The sequence below is a fragment of the Orcinus orca genome, chromosome 1, assembly GCF_937001465.1.
Source record: "Orcinus orca chromosome 1, mOrcOrc1.1, whole genome shotgun sequence".
Classification (NCBI taxonomy): Eukaryota; Metazoa; Chordata; class Mammalia; order Artiodactyla; family Delphinidae; genus Orcinus; species Orcinus orca.
Window position 1 is genome coordinate 196,553,053 of NC_064559.1, and position 19,548 is coordinate 196,572,600.

General features: G+C 38.2%; 1 protein-coding gene across 22 annotated transcripts in view; it reads left to right on the top strand.

Moving 5' to 3' along the window:
• The window catches only part of EIF4G3 (eukaryotic translation initiation factor 4 gamma 3), a 362,883-nt gene that overhangs the window by 92,738 nt on the left and 250,597 nt on the right, over nucleotides 1-19,548 (top strand). Inside the window, exon 2 of one of the 22 annotated variants that reach the window (XM_049706458.1) lies at nucleotides 5,298-5,432. The exons of the other annotated variants lie outside the window; for them this stretch is intronic. The gene's annotated coding sequence lies outside the window, so the exon portion shown is untranslated. The remainder of the gene's footprint in view (nucleotides 1-5,297; nucleotides 5,433-19,548) is intronic. 22 annotated transcript variants of the gene reach the window in all.

The following is a 19,548-nucleotide window of genomic DNA, read 5'->3' on the forward strand; positions in this document are numbered from 1 at the left end:
TTGACTGTATTTCCGCATGCGATTCTCTACTTAAACATAAGGAAAATGTTCTGTTTTTTAAAAAATTATGGGGCTTCCCTGGTGGCGCAGTAGTTAAGAATCCTGCTGTCAATGCAGGGGACACAGGTTCGATCCCTGGTCCGGGAAGATCCCACGTGCCGCGGAGCAACTAATCCCATGCACCACAACTCCCGAGCCTGCACTCTGGAGCCCGCGAGCCACAACTACTGAGCCCGCGTGCTACAACTATTGAAGCCTATGCGCCTAGAGCCCGTGCTCTGCAACAAGACAAGCCACTGCAATGAGAAGCCCGCGCACCGCAATGAAGAGTAGCCCCTGCTCACCGCAACTAGAGAAAGCCCGCATGCAGCAACGAAGATACAATGCAGCCAAAAATAAATAAATCAAACAAGTAAATTTAAAAAATAAAAAAAACAAGTTGTGACGGCGATGAAAAGTGGATACTGTACAGTAACGAGGAACGGAAGAGTTGGTGGGGCAAGCGAAATGAACCACCACCAACCACACCAAAGGCTGGTCTTCATCCCAAGAAGGTGATGTTGTATATATGATGGGATTGGAAGGGAGTCCTCTATTATGACCTCCTTCTGGAGAACCAAACGGTTAATTCCAACAAGTACTGCTCCCAGTTAGACCACCTGAAAGCAGCACTCGATGAAAAGCATCTGGAATTAGTCAACAGAAAATGCATAGTCTTCCATCAGGATAACTAACGCAAGACCTCATGTTTCTTTAATGACCAGGCAAAAACTGTTACAGCTTGGCTAGGAAGTTGCGATTCATCCGCTGTATTCACCAGACATTGCACCTTCGGATTTCCATTTATTTCAGTCTTTACAAAATTCTCTTAATGGAAAAAATTTCAATTCCCTGGAAGATGGTAAAAGACACCTGGAACAGTTCTTTGCTCAAAAAGATTAAAAGTTTTGGGAATTATAAAGTTGCCTGAAAAATGGCAGAAGGTAGTGGAACAAAACGGTGAATACATTGTTCAATAATGTTCTTGGTGAAAATGAAAAATGTGTCTTTTAGTTTCACTTAAAAACCTAAGGAACTTTTTGGCCAATCCAATACACACACTATAAAGATGATACTCTTCACATACTGTAAAGTTACGGGCCTTTATGTTGCTGCAAGCAGTATGGGAGTCTATCCATTTCATTTTATCTTGATAGTTTCAGGTCTTCTCATTTTCAAACATCTTTGCTAATTCGATAGGTCAAAAGTGCTATTTAACAATTCACAGGAGAGGAAATTGGCAGGTTAAGTGACTGTGGAAGGTTTACATTGATAAAATAATGATGTCATATTTTGGTTGTAAAATTAACAAAGGTTTAATTATATACCCAATTCTCAGTTGTAGGAACGTACTATTTAGGAATTTTTAGGACTTTTTTCTTAGCTTTTTTTTCCTGTTTAATGTTTTTGAATTACTGGGTATAGAAAAGGAATGAAATTTTCCTGTTGTGGCAAGAAGGTTGTAAGGAAGATTGTAGTTTTAAAATTATTATTGTCGCTTTTCTCCAGTGGCATTGCTGAGTGATATTCAACTACAGTTGGAAATCCAAATTTTTGTATTTGGAATTTAATAAAAGATGAAAATCACGGTTAGCGATACATGTACATACATATATTTAAATTGTGTAAAATACACCTAACATAAAATTTACCACCTTAATCAGTTTTAAGTGTACACTTAAGTTGTACTAAATATATTCATGTTGTTGTGCAAATACCATTACCATCCATTCCCAGACCTCTTATCATCTTGTAAAACTGTACCTATTAAATAACAACTTCATTCTTCTCTCTCCCCAGTCCCTGGAAACCACCACTCTGCTTTCTTTCCCTATGATTTTGACTACTTTAAGTACCTCGCATAAATGCAATCATACGGTATTTGTCTTTTTTTGTGACTGTCTTATTTCACTTAGCATAATGTCCTGAGTGTTAATCCACATTGTTGCATGTGTCAGAATTTTCTTTCTTTTTCAGGCTGAATAATGTCCCTATGTATGTGTATTGCACATTTTTGCTTATCCATTCCTCTGTCAACGGACACTTGGTTTGCTTCATCATTATAGCTATTGTGAAGAATGCTGCCATGATACCTCTTTGAAACCCTGCTTTCAGTTCTTCTGGGTATATGCCTGGAAGTAGAAGCTGGATCATATGATAATTTTATTTTTAATATTTTGATGAATCATTGTACTATTTTCCACAGTGACTCTGCCATTTTACATTCCCACCAATAGTGTACGAGGATTCCAATTGCTCCACATCCACTCCAACCCTTGTTGTTTTCTGTTTCTATGGGTTTTTTTTTTTTTTTTTTTTTGCTGTACGCAGGCCTCTCACTGTTGTGGCCTCTCCCGTTGCGGAGCACAGGCTCCGGACGCGCAGGCTCAGCGGCCATGGCTCACGGGCCCAGCCGCTCTGCGGCATGTGGGGTCTTCCCGGACCGGGGCACGAACCCGTGTCCCCTGCATCGGCAGGCAGACTCTCAACCACTGCGCCACCAGGGAAGTCCCCTAAGACATCTTTGGAGTTACTTTTCTGTGGCATTTTTAAATACAACTGAAAAGCCTCTGGCCTCTTGGAGCTTGCGTTCAGGGCTTAAACACTGAAGATGTGGCAGAGTTATTAAGGATATTGAGACAAACTTAATTCAGTAAATGTTTATTGAATGATAGCTGTGTGCAAGTTTTTGTGTCAGATAATATGGGATAACAGTAGTAGATAATATGATCCTTGTCTTTAAGAGTTTTCATTTTATCAGGTGAGATGGTAATACATTATTTTAAGTATGTATTGGAAAATGAGGAGGACACGTTAGTGACTATATAAATTAGAACAAGTATATGTAAATAAGAAGTAAGATTTATTGGTATAGGTATCAAGGATTCTCATTAGGCAGAAGTACTTGGAGGAGTGAAGCATGGTTGTAATTGTTCACCAGAGAAAGAAGATGACTAGATAAACTCTAAGAAGCCATAAAATGCAAATGGGGACAATGTTTGGACTGTATCTTAGTGGAAGTGGGGATAGGTGAACATATTCCAGTTAAATCCTTTGAGGTGGATGATGAGAATACTGCTCCGTAGTGTAATGAGTCATGAAATGTACAGTTGACCCTTTAACAAATGGGGGTTAAACTCTCTGCATGTATAACCTAGGTATATAAAAATTGAGCAAATCTGGTCAGAGCAGTTCATCAAGAGGAAACTGACAGGATACTTTATAGAATATTTTCTTCACTATCATCACTAACACTTACTGAGCACTGACTATGCACCAGGCACTATTCTAAGCACTTCACTTGTATTAATTCATTTAATCCTTATAACAAAGGTATGAGGTAAGTATAATTATATCCCCTTTTTTAGTTGGGGAAACAGATACAGAGGTGAAGTATCTTGACTAATTTCATCCACCTAGTAAGTTAGAGGCTGGATTTGAACTCACATGGATCTTTAACATTTATTGAGTGGTTGTTGTACCCCAGGCACTGTGCTAAGTACTGTAATACAGTGTATTGTTTAATCATATGACAACCTTCATTTACAGATACTGAAATGGGACTCTCTGAAGTTATGTAATTTGAGTACAGGTCTATCTGACTTTACAGCCCTTGTGAAGTACTACATTTTACCATGTGGAAAGCTGCCTTCCTTTTGTTGAACTCTCAAAAGTAGGGTGTAAAAAGCAATACTCCATTTTTTGGGGAATGGGGGCTCTTGATCATCTGATGAAAGCTATGGATCTGCTTTGCAGAACAGCGAACGTACAAAGATAATTTTTACTGCAGTTTTAGGAGAGTTCAAGTATCCTTTGAACCTAGCTAAAGAATCCTAACTCTGATAAGATTCCTTGCTCTAGGCTAGACCAAGTTTCCCCTTGCAAGGATGCTGTGTTGCACTCTTTTCATGATTCTCAGTATAGGGAAATAGCTCAATTGATACTTTGTACATTGTGGGTTAAACTGACAGATACCTTATTAAGATTTTACCAACTTGTCCATCTTGAGGTACCTTTTTCATTTTTTAAATTATTTTTTAAAAAATTATTTATTTTTTATTTTTGGCCGTGTTGGGTCTTCATTGCTGCATGTGGGCTCTCTCTAGATGCAGGGAGCGGGGGCTACTCTTCGTTGCAGTGCACGAGCTTCTCACTACAGTGGCTCCTCTTGTTGTGGAGCATGGGCTGTAGGCGTGCAGGCTCAGTAGTTGTGGCTCATGGGCTTGGTTGCTCCGCGGCATGTGGGATCTTCCCGGACCAGGGCTGGAACCCGCGTCCCCTGCATTGGCAGGCGGATTCTTAACCACTGCGCCACCAGGGAAGCCCCTTGAGGTACCTTTTTTAAAGCATTTGTATATGTGGAGCTCATTTATATCCTGGTTATTAAAAATTCTGGGTCTGTTTTGCTGCCTATCTTAGTATCTGCTGAGTAATGACATTTATGAAAGTTAGGATTCCTTGCTGTTAGTATTTAACGTGGATTTGCTCATTAAATGTTAAATCACATACCTAATTAAAATGATATTTAATATATATTCACTGATTTTTCTCCTTCAGAAGGAGGATTAACTTTAAAGATACAAAGCGTGTTCTGTTGTTAAATGTCAGTTATAAACGGCTTTTGAGTTTCGCAGATAAGAAAATAGTAGAAACAGTAATCAAGTCCTTTAACGTTAGAGAACTTTGAAAATGTGTTTATTTAAACTCTGGGGTATTCCCTGTAGGGCCATTTTATAAAGTATTATTATTTTTATTATCTAAAAATAACAACTGATGGGGACCAATTTAAAATAAAATGAGTCATAGGAAATTGGACTGTCGTAAGTAAATTGTGTGGTAAATGGAGTTGAATTATTTTAAGGAAAAAGAAACAAAGAACATTATTATTTCAAGATACGAATTTATTATTGCCATGAAGTTGGTGGTATGAATAGAGAGGTCATTTTTTCCTGTATGTTTTTGATAGACATGGAAGCATTTAACTTCACTTCATATAGTTTCTTTTTTTATCTTTTAATAGCACATTCTGGCTGTCAGGGGAATCTGGTAGGCAAGAGACTGTGAAGGATTAGAATCTTTGTCTATTGTGTCATTCTGTGGTTGCTTAATTGCCATATAGAGTACAGAATGTTCAATAGAAGGGTGTTTAGTTTCTTTAGCTGTTACAAATACCAAAGAACCTTTGATTGTGTTATTAATTTTTAGGTTTGTTAAGTCAGCAGTATATGTTTAGTCTTTATTTGTTTGATATGTTGCAGGAAGGGGGACTCCTTCCAGGGCCCAAGAGTGGGCTCTTGTCTAACACTCAGAAATGAATTGTCCGAGGAGACACGCGTGGTGACAAAAAGCAAGAGAATTTATTGGGAGGGGACGCCCAGGCAGAGAGCAGCAGGGTAAGGGAACCCAGGAGAATTGCTTTGCCACATGGCTCTCCGTCTCGGGTTTTATGGTGATGGGGTTAGTTTCCGGGTTCTCTCTGGCCAGTCATTCTGACTCAGGCTCTTTCCTGGTGGCGTGTGCATCGCTCAGCCAAGATGGATTACAGTGAGAAGGATTCTGGGAGGTTGTTAGGACATGTGGACTGGCGTCTCCTCTCTTCTTTTGACCTTTTCTGAATTCCTCTGGTTGGTGGTAGCTTGTTAGGTCTGTGTTCCTTACCCAGACCTACTGTTGTAAGATAACTCATGCAAATGGTTACTATAGGGTCTGGCCAGGGCAGGCGGTTTCTGTCAGTGGTTCCCCTAACAAATAAGCATTCGCTTAGTAACCTTTTTGTTTGGCTGCGCCTCGCGTCATGTGGGATCGTAATTCCCCTACCAGGAATTGAACCTGTGCCCCCTGCATTGGAAGCACAGAATCCCAACCACTGGACTGCCAGGGAAGTCCCTGCTTAGTACCCTTTTTAAAACATTCAGAAAAACTAATTAAGAGCGTGTGTCAAATATTTATTTCAAACTTTTAAAGGCCAATTAAGAGAGGTGTCTCTTGGTGAAGACATTTATAGAAAAAGGAAAGAGGTGTAATAGTGAAATGTATGACTAAAGATTATTAGACCCTGATAGTGAGCTGGGTTGGGTTGGAAGCTTTCTGGGAGAGGTCTTCATCTCATTAATATCTTTCTGAATATTAGTCATGCATTTTATCAGGAGTGCTAATTGTTTTCAGAAGAAGCTGATAAATTACATCACACAAAAAAGTTTGACCCAGACCAGGTTTGGGGTGTATTTCATTCTTTGTGTTTATTATGTGTTGGGCTAAGTTCTATGGGAGAAAAATAGTAGGAGAGAGAGGTTTCACTTAGTTTTTTTTTTTTTTTTTTCCACTTAGTTTGTATGCTTACACTTTGGCTGGAAAGACAAAATGTACTCACAGAAAATGAACTGTTAAAAGAATTAGAGGAAAGGAATTGTTTAACATTTCAGTGGAAGTGAAGAAAGCCAAAACCAAACAGTAACATTAAACAAAAGCAAACTCCTCAAACTTTGACGACGCAGAGACTATCAGTGCACCAAGGTCTTTGTGCTTTTCTCTTTATTTAAAAAAATTAATTACTTAATTTTTTCTGCATGGGGTCTTCGTTGCTGCGCGCGGGCTTTCTCTATTTGCGGTGAGCAGGGGCTACTCTTCATTGTGGTGCAGGCTTCTCATTGCGGTGGCTTCTCATTGTTGCAGAGCACAGGCTCTAGGTGTGCAGACTTCAGTAGTTGTGGCACGTGGGCTCAGTAGTTGTGGCTTGTGGCTCTAGAGCGCAGGCTCAGTAGTTGTGGCACACAGGCTTAGTTGCATGTGGGATCTTCCCGGACCAGGGCTCGAACCTGTGTCCCCTGCATTGGCAGGTGGATTCTTAACCACTACGTCACCACAGAATTCCCTGTGCTTTCCTCTTAAGGGATTTTTTTTCAAACCCTAACCTGTTCATTCATCATTTTTTTGAGTATCTGCCTGTGGGGCATTGTGCACAGAACAAGGGATACAATGCTCCTTGTCCTGAAGATGCGTACAACCTAGTGGGAAAGTTGAAAGTGATCGATAGTTTAAGTGCAAGTGTGATGAATGCTGATTCGAGTTAGGCAGAGAATGTCTTGCCATTCTTGCAAGTGTGGAGCAGCAGTGTGAAACCCAGCCACAGAGACAGGGTGTTGAGAAATATATCTCAGGAGAGGTGAAATTTGGGTTGAGTTTCTAAGGATAAGGAAAAAGGTATGTGAGTGAAGAAGTGGTGTACACTTGTGTAGTTGGAGAGATGCTGGAGGACTACAAAAATAAAAAGTATTGGAATGTTGGCTATTGAGTTTTGAAGCCCATCTAAGATTATTAGAAAGAGTTAATTACAAGATAGTAAGATTGCAGCTTTAGGCTGGAATGCTGTAGTAGCTAGAAGTCATAGCTAACTACACGACAGCAATCGTAGATGCAGAAAAGTGTGCAGATTGTTTAAGGGCTTAATGACACTCCATTAATCTTAAGTATACTTTGGTGTAAAACTTGATGTTCATAATGATGAATTTGTGTGACCAAGAAAAAATTTAGCCTACGTTCAGTGTGCTAAAGATTTCCATCCAAAATAGTTACAAGAGAAAAATACTGCTTTTTTAAAGAGATTCATTCCTAGCTGTCCGGAAAATCTGGCACTGTAGAATGAATGACTTACTCTTCAGGGATTCTAAGAAGTTGAGGTTGTATCATAACCTAGTATAAAATGTTCATTAAGTGTGTTTGGAATGGAGGGTAAAGGAAAGAACAGAATGGGTTGGTTAAGTCAAGAAAGCGATTTTTACTTGTACTGGGAAGAAAGCACATTTTAGGGATGAAGATATTTATTAACGATAGTGTTTCTTTGTACTATCATGCTCAGCAGTAATATAGCATAGACATATATATGTCCAATAGTCTGCCTTCTAATTTCTATTGTAACTCGGTGGACTAAATACACAAACCAGGTGTAACATACAGGTGCTGAGAATGTTGGTGAAAACTTGCCAGTGTTGTATTTAGGTCAGCGGTTCTTAAACTTCAGTTACATCAGCATCACCTTATGGGGCCCAGATTGGAGTTACCAAATCAGTAGGTCTGGAGTGAGGCCTACAAATGTGAATTTTCAGCAAGTTGCCAGGTGATGCTGAGGCCCCTGGTCCAGGGACCACACGTTGAGAACCACTGCTTTAGGTTCAGTGCAATTCCTGCTTGTTCCCCTCTCCCATTTGTACAATGAAAATCGAGGTAGGAATCATTTGAACCCGGAACTGTTTGTTTTACACTTACATGCCTAATACTAAGATTTTAGTTTAAATAAGTTGAAATATTTTTAAACAGTGAAATACTACAATAGCTACCATTTTGGGAACACGTTTTATATAATAGGCATTATGGTGCATTGTGTCCCATTTAGTGTGTTCAGTGAATCTTGAGGGTAGTCCTTTTATAGAGGAAGAAAGTGAATTTAAGTAATTTGCTTGTATAGCTTCTGTGTGGTGGAGCCAGAATTTAAACCCAGGTCTTGGTATGAAAAGCCCATGCTCTTTTATTAATGCTGTTGGGCCTACTTGTAAGATAACTTGAATCAGTTTACCCTCTGCTTGTGTTCTTTGTTTTAAGCTTTTTCTCCAGAAAGTGATGATCTTTCACTCATCCTCAGTATGGAAACATATATCACGTTTCATGTGACTTGGTCTGTGCCAGAGCAGCTTAATATTGGGACTTTGATAATGTAACTGAATTTATGTTTGTTTATAGTTAAATACCAAGTTCTAATATCTTGGACTTAAAAGCAGAATTCACTTACCTTGGGCAGTTAGATAAATGGTTCATTATCAATAAATGAAGATCAGGAGAAAGAAATAAAGAGCCTAAGTTGTACAGTGGGAAATGGCTGCTACTATTGCAGTTGTAAAATCTATACCAGTAATGTCCCTACTCACATACAGCCATGTCCATGGTGGAAAGTTAAGAGCTTTGATAATGGGGTTTTTGAACATATAAAAGCCATCACTCCTCAGGTCAGTTTTCAGTGGTTCCTCTTCTGAGAACAAGGACAGCAAATGGCCTACAAAGTATATATTTCTTGAAAAAGTAAGGAGTTAATTTCTCATGCTTATGTAGAGTGTTATTTTTTGCCTGTAAAGGTAGTTTAATAAATGATTGGAATAGGGAGGATGGGAGGGAGATGCAGGAGGGAGATGCAAGAGGGAGAGGATATGGGGATATATGTAAACATATAGTTGATTCACTTTGTTATACAGCAGAAACTAACACAACATTGTAAAGCAATTATACTCCAATAAAGATGTTAAAGAAAAAAAAAGATTGGACTTAACAGAATTCCTTATCACTCTGTTCCTTTTCCCAAGACCGTCATCTCTAATTGGCTAATGTTTTATTACTGAATCAGGAAAGGACCTTGGAATCTTAAGACAGTTTTCTGGGCTACTATTAGCAATGAAAGAAATAAAAATCTATTTACTATCTTGGCCCTATCCCTTTATACCACTGGAAGGCAGCTCTGGCCACCGGAGTTACTCCTGGTGTTTATGAGTTGATGTTCTAAATCAGTTTTGTTTTTTTAAAATTTAACTTAATTTATTTTTTATACAGCAGGTTCTTATTAATTATCTGTTTTATACATATTAGTGTATATATGTCAACGCCAGTCTCTCAATTCATCACTCCCACCACACACACACACACACACTGTCCCTCCTTGGTGTCTATACGTTTGTTCTCTACATCTGTGTCTTTATTTCTGCCTTGCAAACCGATTGATCTGTACCATTTTTCTAGATTCCACATATATGCGTTAATATACAATATTTGTTTTTCTCTTTCTGACTTCATTCTGTATGACAGTCTCTAGGTCCATCCATGTCTCTACAAATGACCCAATTTCGTTCCTTTTTGTGGCTGAGTGATATTCCATTGTATATATATGTACAACATCTTCTTTATCCATTCGTCTGTCTATGGGCATTTAGGTTGCTTCCATGACCTGGCTATTGTAAATAATGCTGCAGTGAACATTGGGGTGCATGTGTCTTTTTGAATTATGGTTTTCTCTGGGTATATACCCAGTAGTGGGATTGTTGGATCATATGATAATTCTATTTTTAGTTTTTTAAGGAACCTCCATACTGTTCTCCATAGTGGCTGTATCAATTTACATTCCCACCAACAGTGTAAGAGGGTTCCCTTTTCTCTACACCCTCTCCAGCATTTGTCATTTGTAGATTTTCTGATGATGCCCATTCTAACCGGTGTGAGGTGATACCTCATTGTACTTTTGATTTGCATTTCTCTAATAATTAGTGATGTAGAGCAGCTTTTCATGTGCCTCTTGGCCATCTGTATGTCTTCTTCGGAGAGATGTCTATTTAGGTGTTCTGCCCATTTTTTGATTGGGTTGTTTGTTCTTTTAATATTGAGCTGCATGAGCTGTTTATATATTTTGGAGATTAATCCTTTGTTTGTGATTCATTTGCAAATATTTTCTCCCATTCTGGGAGTTGTCTTTTTGTCTTGTTTATAGTTTCCTTTGCTGTTCAAAAGCTTTTAAGTTTCTTTAGGTTCGATTTGTTTATTTTTGTTTTTATTTCCATTACTCTAGGAGGTGGGCCAAAAAAGATCTTGCTGTGATTTATGTCAAAGAGTGTTCTGTGTTTTCCTCTAAGAGTTTTATAGTGTCTGGTCTTATGTTTAGGTCTTTAATCCATTTTGAGTTTATTTTTGTGTATGGTGTTAGGTAGTGTTCTAATTTCATTCTTTTACATGTAGCTGTCGTGTTTTCCAAGCACCGCTTATTGAAGAGACTGTCCTTTCTCCATTGTATATCCTTGCCTCCTTTGTCATAGATTAGTTAACTATAGGTGTGTGGGTTTATCTCTGGGCTTTCTATTCTGTTCCATTGATCTATATTTCTGTTTTTGTGCCAGTACCATATTGTCTTGATTGCTGTAGCTTTGTAGTATAGTCTGGAGTCAGGGAATCTGATTCCTCCAGCTCCATTTTCTTCCCTCAAGATTGCTTTGGCTATTCAGGGTCTTCTCCGTCTCCATACATGTTTTAAGATTTTTTGTTCTAGTTCTGTAAGAAATGCCAATGGTGATTTGATAGGGATTGCATTGAATCTGTAGATTGCTTTGGGTAGTATAGTCATTTTCACAATATTGATTCTTCCAATCCACAAACATGGTATATCTCTACATCTGTTTGTGTCATCTTTGATTTCTTTTATCAGTGTCTTATAGTTTTCTGAGTACAGGTCTTTTGCCTCCTTAGGTAGGTTTATTCCTAGGTATTTTATTCTGTTTGTTGCAGTGGTGAATGAGATTGTTTCCTTAATTTCTCCTTCTGATCTTTAGTTGTTAGTGTATAGGAATGCAAGAGATTTCTGTGCGTAAATTTTGTATCCTGCAACTTTACCAAATACATTGATTAGCTCTAGTAGTTTTCTGGTGGCATCTTTAGGATTCTCTATGTATAGTATCATGTCATCTGCAAACAGTGACAGTTTTACTTCTTCTTTTCCAAGTTGTATTCCTTATTATGATTTTTTAAAATTTTTTTGCGGTATGTGGGCCTCTCACTGTTGTGGCCTCTCCCGTTGCGGAGCACAGACTCCGGACGCGCGGCCTCAGCGGCCATGGCTCACGGGCCCAGCCGCTCCGCGGCATGTGGGATCTTCCCGGACCGGGACACGAACCTGTGTCCCCTGCATCGGCAGGTGGACTCTCAACCAGTGTGCCACCAGGGAAGCCCCCTTAATTTTTTTTTTTTCTTCTCTGATTGCCGTGGCTAGGACTTCCAAGACTGTGTTCAATAATAGTGGCGAGAGTGGACATCCGTGTCTTATTCCTAATCTTAGAGGAAATGCTTTCGGTTTTTCACCATTGAGAATGGTGTTTGCGTGGGTTTGTCATATATGGGCTTTATGATGTTGAGGTAGGTTCCTTCTATGCCTACTTTCTGGAGAGTTTCTATCATAAGTGGGTGTTGAATTTTGTCAAAAGCTTTTTCTGCCTCTATTGAGATGAGCATATGGTTTTTCTTCTTCAGTTTGTTAATATGGTGTATCACATTGATTGATTTACATATATTGAAGAATCCTTGCATCCCTGGGATAAATCCCACCTGATCATGGTGTATGATCCTTTTAATGTGTTGCTGGATTCTGTTTGCTAGTATTTTGTTGAGAATTTTTGCACCTATATTCATCAGTGATGTTGGTCTGTAATTTTCTTTTTTGGTCTGTAATTTTCTTTTTCTGTAGTGTCTCTGATTTTGGTATTAGGGTGGTGTTGGCCTCGTAGAATGAGTTTGGGAGTGTTCCTTCCTCTTCAATTGTTTGGAAGAGTTTGGGAAGGATGGGTGTTAGCTCTTCTCTAAATGTTTGATAGAATTCACCTGTAAAGCCATCTGGTCCTGGACTTTTGTTTGTTGGAAGACTTTTTTTTTTTTTTTTTGAATTTTTGAATTTATTTTTTTATACAGTAGATTCTTATTAGTTCTCCATTTTATACATATTAGTGTATATATGTCAATCCCAATCTCCCAATTGTTGGCAGGTTTTTAGTCACAGTTTCAATTTCATTACTTGTGATTGGTCTGTTCATATTTTCTATTTCTTCCTGGTTCAGTCTTGGAAGATTATACCTTTCTAAGAATTTGTCCATTTCTTCCAGGTTGTCCATTTTATGGGCATAGAGTTGCTTGTAGTAGTCTCTTAGGATGCTTTGTATTTCTGCGGTGTCTGTTGTAACTTCTCCTTTTTCATTTCTAATTTTATTGATTTGAGTCCTCTCCCTTTTTCCTTGATGAGTCTGGCTAAAGGTTTATCAATTTTGTTTATCTTCTCAGAAAACCAGCTTTTAGTTTTATTGATCCTTGCTATTGTTTTCTTTGTTTCTATTTCATTTATTTCTGCTCTGATCTTTATGATTTCTTTCCTTCTACTAACTTTGGGTTTTGTTTGTTCTTTCTCTAGTTCCTTTAGGTGTAAGGTTAGATGGGTTATTTGAGTTTTTTCTTGTTTCTTGAGGTAGGATTGTGTTGCTGTAAACTTCCCTCTTAGAACTGCTTTTGCTGCATCGCATAGGTTTTGGGTGGTCACGTTTTTGTTGTCATTTGTCTCTAGGTATTTTTTGATTTCCTCTTTGATTTCTTCAGTGATCTCTTGGTTATTTAGTAACGTATTGTTTAGTCTCCATGCGTTTGTGTGTTTTACGTTTTTTTCCCCCTGTAATTGATTTCTAATCTCATAGTGTTGTAGTTGGAAAAGGTGCTTGATATCGTTTGGTTTTTCTTAAATTTACCAAGACTTGATTTGTGACCCAAGATGTGATCAATCCTGGAGAATGTTCCGTGCGCACTTGAGAAGAAAGTGTAATCTGCTATTTTTGGATGGAATGTCCTATAAATATCAATTAAATCTATCTGGTCTGTTGTGTCATTTAAAGCTTCTGTTTCTTTATTTTCATTTTGGATGATCTGTCCATTGGTGTAAGTGAGGTGTTAAAGTCCCCCACTATTATTGTGTTACTGTCAATTTCCTCTTTTATAGCTGTTAGCAGTTGCCTTATGTATTGAGGTGCTCCTATGTTGGGTGCATATATAGTTATAATTGTTATATCTTCTTCTTAGATTGATCCCTTGATCATTATGTAGTGTCCTTCCTTGTCTCTTGTAACTTTCTTTATTTTAAAGTCAGTTTTATCTGATATGAGTATTGCTACTCCAGCTTTCTTTTGATTTCCATTTGCATGGAATATCTTTTTCCATCCCCTCACTTTCAGTCAATACGTGTCCCTAGGTCTGAAGTGGGTCTCTTGTAGACAGCATATATATGGGTCTTGTTTTTGTATACATTCAGCGAACCTGTGTTTTGGTTGGAGTATTTAATCCTTTCACATTTAAGGTAATTATGGATATGTATGTTCCTGTTACCATTTTCTTAATTCGTTTGGGTTAGTTTTTGTAGGTCCTTTTCTTCTCTTGTGTTTCCTTTAGCATTTGTTGTGGAGCTGGTTTGGTGGTGCTGAATTCTCTTAGCTTTTGCTTGTCTGTAAAGCTTTTGATTTCTCCATCGAATCTGAATGAGATCCTTGCCAGGTAGAGTAATCTTTGTTGTAGGTTCTTCCCTTTCATCACTTTAAATATATTGTGCCACTCCCTTGTGGCTTGTAGAATTTCTGCTGAGAAATCAACTGTTAACCTTATGGGAGTTCCCTTGTATGTTTTTTGTCATTTTTTTCGTTGTTGCTTTTAATAATTTTTCTTTGTCTTTAATTTTTGCCAATTTGATTACTATGTGTCTTGGCATGTTTCTCCTTGGGTTTATCCTGCCTGGGACTCTCTGTGCTCCTTGAACTTGGGTGGCTATTTTCTTTCCCATGTTAGGGAAGTTTTCAACTATAATCTCTTCAGCTATTTTCTCAGGTCCTTTATCTCTCTCTTCTCCTTCTGGGACCCCTATAATGTGAATGTTGTTCTATTTAATGTTGTTCCAGAGGTCTCTTAGGCTGTCTTCATTTCTTTGCATTCTTTTTTCTTTATTCTGTTCCGTGGCAGTGAATTCCACCACTCTGTCTTCCAGGTCACTTATCCGTTCTTCTGCCTCAGTTATTGTGCTATTGATTCCTTCTAGTGCAGTTTTCATTTCAGTTATTATATTTTTCATCTTGTTTGTTTGTTCTTTAATTCTTCTCGGTGTTTATTCTTTAATTCTTCAAGGTCTTTGTTAAATATTTCTTGCATCTTCTCGATCTTTGCCTCCATTCATTTTCCAAGGTCCTGGATCATCTTCACTATCATTATTCTGAATTCTTTTTCTGGAAGGTTGCCTGTCTCCATTTAGTTGTTTTTCTGGGGTTTTATCTTGTTCGCTCATCTTACATAGTCCTCTGTCTTTTCATTTTGTCTATCTTTCTGTGAATGTGGTTTTTTTCCCACAGTCTGCAGGATTGTAGTTCTTGCTTCTGCTGTCTGCCCTCTGGTGGATGAGGCTATCTAAGAGCCTTCTGCAAGCTTCCTGATGGGAGGAACTGATTGTGGGTAGAGCTGGGTGTTGCTCTGGTGGGCAGAGCTCAGTAAAACTCAAATCTGCTTGTCTGCTGATGGGTGGGGCTGGGTTCCCTCCCTGTTGGTTGTTTAGCCTGAGGCACCCCAGCACTGGAGTCGACCAGTGGAGCTCTTTGGTTGGATTAATGGTGGACTCTGGGAGGGCTCACGCCAAGGAGTACTTCCCAGAACTTCCGCTGCCAGTGTCCTTGTGCCTGTGGTGAGCCACAGCAACCCCCCACCTCTGCAGGAGACCCTCCAACACTAGCAGGTAGGTCCGGTTCAGTCTGCCATGGCGTCACCGGTCCCTCCCCTGGGTCCTGATGTGCACACTACTTTGTGCGTGCCCTCCAAGCATGGAGTCTTTGCTTCCCCCAGTCCTGTGAAGTCCTGCAATCAAATCCTACCAGCCTTCAAAGTCTGATTCTCTAGGAATTCCTCCTTCTGTTGCCAGACCCTCAGGTTGGGAAGCCTGACGTGGGGCTCAGAACCTTCACTCCAGTGGGTGGGCTTCTGTGGTATAAGTGTTCTCCAGTTTGTGAGTCACCTACCCAGCAGCCATGGGATTTGATTTTATTGTGATTCAGCCCCTCCTGCCGTCTCATTGCAGCTTCTCCCTTGTTCTTGCATGTGGGGAATCTTTTTTGGTGAGTTCAGCAGTTAGCTGTGATTCCAGTGCTCTCGCAAGAAGAGTAAGCATATGTCCTTCTACTCTGCACTCTTGAAGCAATCTCCTCAGTCAGTTTTACTGCTAAATAGCCATATTATAAATAGTGAGAGTCTTGGAATTAACAATATAGTGTAATATTTATTATTAAATGTCTGAAGGGGCATGTGTCTGCAAACATTGTTGTAAGTACTCCTTAAGTCCTGTCCCTGTGTAGATAATGAGGCAAACAGATAAGAGAGTGATGATAACAGCGATGATTACTCTGAGTGGCTGCAGGGAGAGAGAGGATAATGTGAGCCTTGTCTTCTTCAGCTACATCATTGGCTTAAGTAGGATTTTATAGGCCAATCCGGAAACCTAACTAGCGAGTTCCAAAAGCAGGTTTGCTCACTGTAAAATTTATGTGTGCCTGCTAGAAGAAAAAAAAAAAACCTCAAAGAAAAGTGTAATAGGAAACAAAACCCCATTATCTTGCTACCTAAAGGGCCATGCCACTCATTTTAAACATGTTTCTTCCAGTTGTTTTGCTTTGTACTTAAGAAAAAAATACTTTTGATTTAGTATTCCCCTTAAAATTATAAACAACTTCTTATTAAAAAGTCTTTCTAATATGGGGATATATGTATATGTATAACTGATTCATTTTGTTATAAAGCAGAAACTAACACACCATTGTAAAACCATTATATTCCTATAAAGATGTTAAAAAAAAGTATTTCTAAATATATATTTTAAGGATGCAATTACCCATTCCCCGTGGCGTTATGTATTTTTTACTGTTATAAATATGGTTAAACGGGTGACTCATAGCTTTACTTTTTTTCTGACTAAATAATACCAGTTAAGAAAAAAATCAGAAAGTAAAATTGTAGGGCTTCCCTGGTGGCGCGGTGGTTGAGAGTCCACGTGCCGATGCAGGGGACGCGGGTTCGTGCCCCAGTCCGGGAAGATCCCACATGCCGCGGAGCGGCTGGGCCCATGAGCCATGGCCGTGAGCCTGCGCGTCTGGAGCCTGTGCTCAGCAACGGGAGAGGCCACAACAGTGAGAGGCCCGTGTACCGCAAAAAAAAAAAAAAAAAAATTGTAAAGAGAAGGAGAATCAGCCATTATTTTCCAGAGAAACCTTTATATGTATTGGGAATTCTTTATATGCTTTTTACTTTTATAGACATATATACAATATACACATACAACTTTAAAAGTTACACACATGTAAGTTAAAAAAGATTTTTGTTCATACTTATGTGTATTCCTCGAAGTTAAATTTTTATCCTAACATATCATGTGTATCATTTCATGTCAAGGTAGAATTACGCATCATTTTAGTGGCCCATGATTTGTGTCGTTAAATACAGAACTACGTCATAAGAGTTTTGGCTATATTGGGAAGAAGGCACTTTTAGGAATGGAGATGTTTACATATAAGAGTATTTCTTTTGTACTGTGATTTATATAACTAGTCATTTGTTTTTTTTGTTGTTATTTTAATTTATTTAATTAATTTATTTATTTTGGCCTCACTGTGCAGCATGTGGGATCTTAGTTCACTGACCAGGGATCAAACCCACACCCTCTGCATGGGAGCTTGGAGTCTTAACCACTGGATCACGAGGGAAGTCCCTATAACTAGTCCTTTGTTGATGGATATTTGGGTTATTTCTCAATTCTTGCTTTTATAAATAATACTGTGATTAACAGCTATATCTTTTTGATCTTTGTTATCTTGGTAATTTCTTCATGATGATTCTTAAATAACTGATTAACATTTATCCATCTATTCAATGAAAACAGAGCAGTAGAATACATATGGCTTTTAAAAAGCAAATAATATAGAAAGGTTTATTATGAAAAGAAACAACGCCTTGCCTACTCTTCACATTCTGGTTTTACCTGTCAGAGGCAGCCGCTTTTTACTAGTTTTGCTTTTAGTTCCTCTGGCATTACCTCTGTATCTGTAAGTAAAATACTTTTCTTTAACCATTGTTTGATTTGTCGTTATCAGTTGACTCTTTGCTTTGATAGGTGGTGTTTCAGTTCTTTCACAGTCCTCCTTTCTCTTCTTTGTTTCCTCTCAATATAGTTAGATTCTTGGTCCCCTAACAAATAACTAAGCAAATTTTTAGAACAATTTGGACACTTGATGAATCAAATCGTACTCAAAGGTGAAACAGAACAGTGTTGTTTGTTTATAAATTCTGTTTCCTTCTTAACTCTTGCTTTGTGATCTCTGCTCTTTTTTCATCTGATTTTTTTTTCCAGTTTTAGTGGTAAGAGAATTTATATTGTCAACTCTTACATTAAAGGAGAATGATAATCTCCATGAATCTTTCTTGTGCGATTCTCCAGAGCTCCCATGTGGCCTGTAAATAAAAGAGACTAAGTCTTAGGGAAACCATTTCTGTACCTAATCCAAATGTAGAGTTTTAGGTATGGTGTCAGTCTTGTCTCAGGTTTTTTCCTTTGTACTGTCTGAACCTGAATTATATTAAGAATATTAAAAATCTAGTTCTAAAGAGGATGGGGGTTCCTTTTGGAATCAGTAATCCTTTCCTTAAAGAATATATCAGAGGACAGGAATTTATTTTATTATGCAGTCAATGTATTAGTTATTCTTTTAGTCAGTGATTCAGTGTTACATTTTAATTTTGTTTTGTTTTTGATGGGGTTTCATGATCTGCTCTTAGTTCTCCTGTACTTTTTGCTAATTTGTTTTTGTGGGCATATCAACAGAACAGATATAAGTGAATTAAAGAGCTTTGTTACCTCATGCTTATGCCTCAGCTGCTGAAATCTCTGATGTTATAACTAATGGAAAATGACCTAAAACTCATTTATTTCATCTTAATTTAATACGTTTATATTCTAAGAATAGTTACCTATCTTGCACATACATAAATACAAACTCATGATATCCATGTTTAAAGATGCCCTAGATATCAAGTTAAACTGTATATTTTAAAAATAAGTTGTATGTTCCTATAAAGGTCTTCATGAACCTCATGTTTAATTTGTAAGTAGAAATATTAGTAGCTTCCAATTTTTGTGTATCATGCACTATCTTAGGTACTCTCCAAAGTGTATCTGTAGTCTTTCATTACATGCCTCTTAAGATTTCCTTATTTTTTTTACAAGGTAAGAAAGTGAAACTGAGTTCTTTGCCCATAGTAACACAGCTATTAAATGATAGCGCTGAAGTGAGGTATGGTCATGTTTTCTCCTACTGTATTTTCAGTGCCTCAGTTTCTAGCATATGGAAGAAGAATAGATAAAACCAAAATGAATAGTAACTAAGATAGAAATTTTGAGCATACAGTTTGCTATTGTGTCACCAAAGCCAATCATGTGAAGTTCAGGTTGGGTGAATAGGATAAAATACTTCTAGATCTGCCATGTCTTTTCCTAGTCAGACGTGAATCTTCATAAGTTGCCTGTTGATGCCTTTGGATATTGTGATGTATTGCATGTAGAAACCATAAGTTATCTCTGCAGCTCTTGATTAACGTTGTTATTTCTCAAATTGGTCCTTTGAAATTGATTCCATATGAAAATCATCTTCTTTCCCATTACTACTCAGTTTGCTTCCTCAGCTCTAGATTCTATCTCTGTCTCTCTCATCTTGAGACAACATTTGAATATCATGTAATTCACCCATTTAAATATACAGTTACTGGATCTTAGCATATTCAGAGCTGTATAGCCCTCACCAACATCAATTTTGGGACATTTTCATTACCCCAAAAAGAAACCTGGTGTCCCTTATTAGCCCATTACTCCCCAGTCACCCAGCTCTAGGC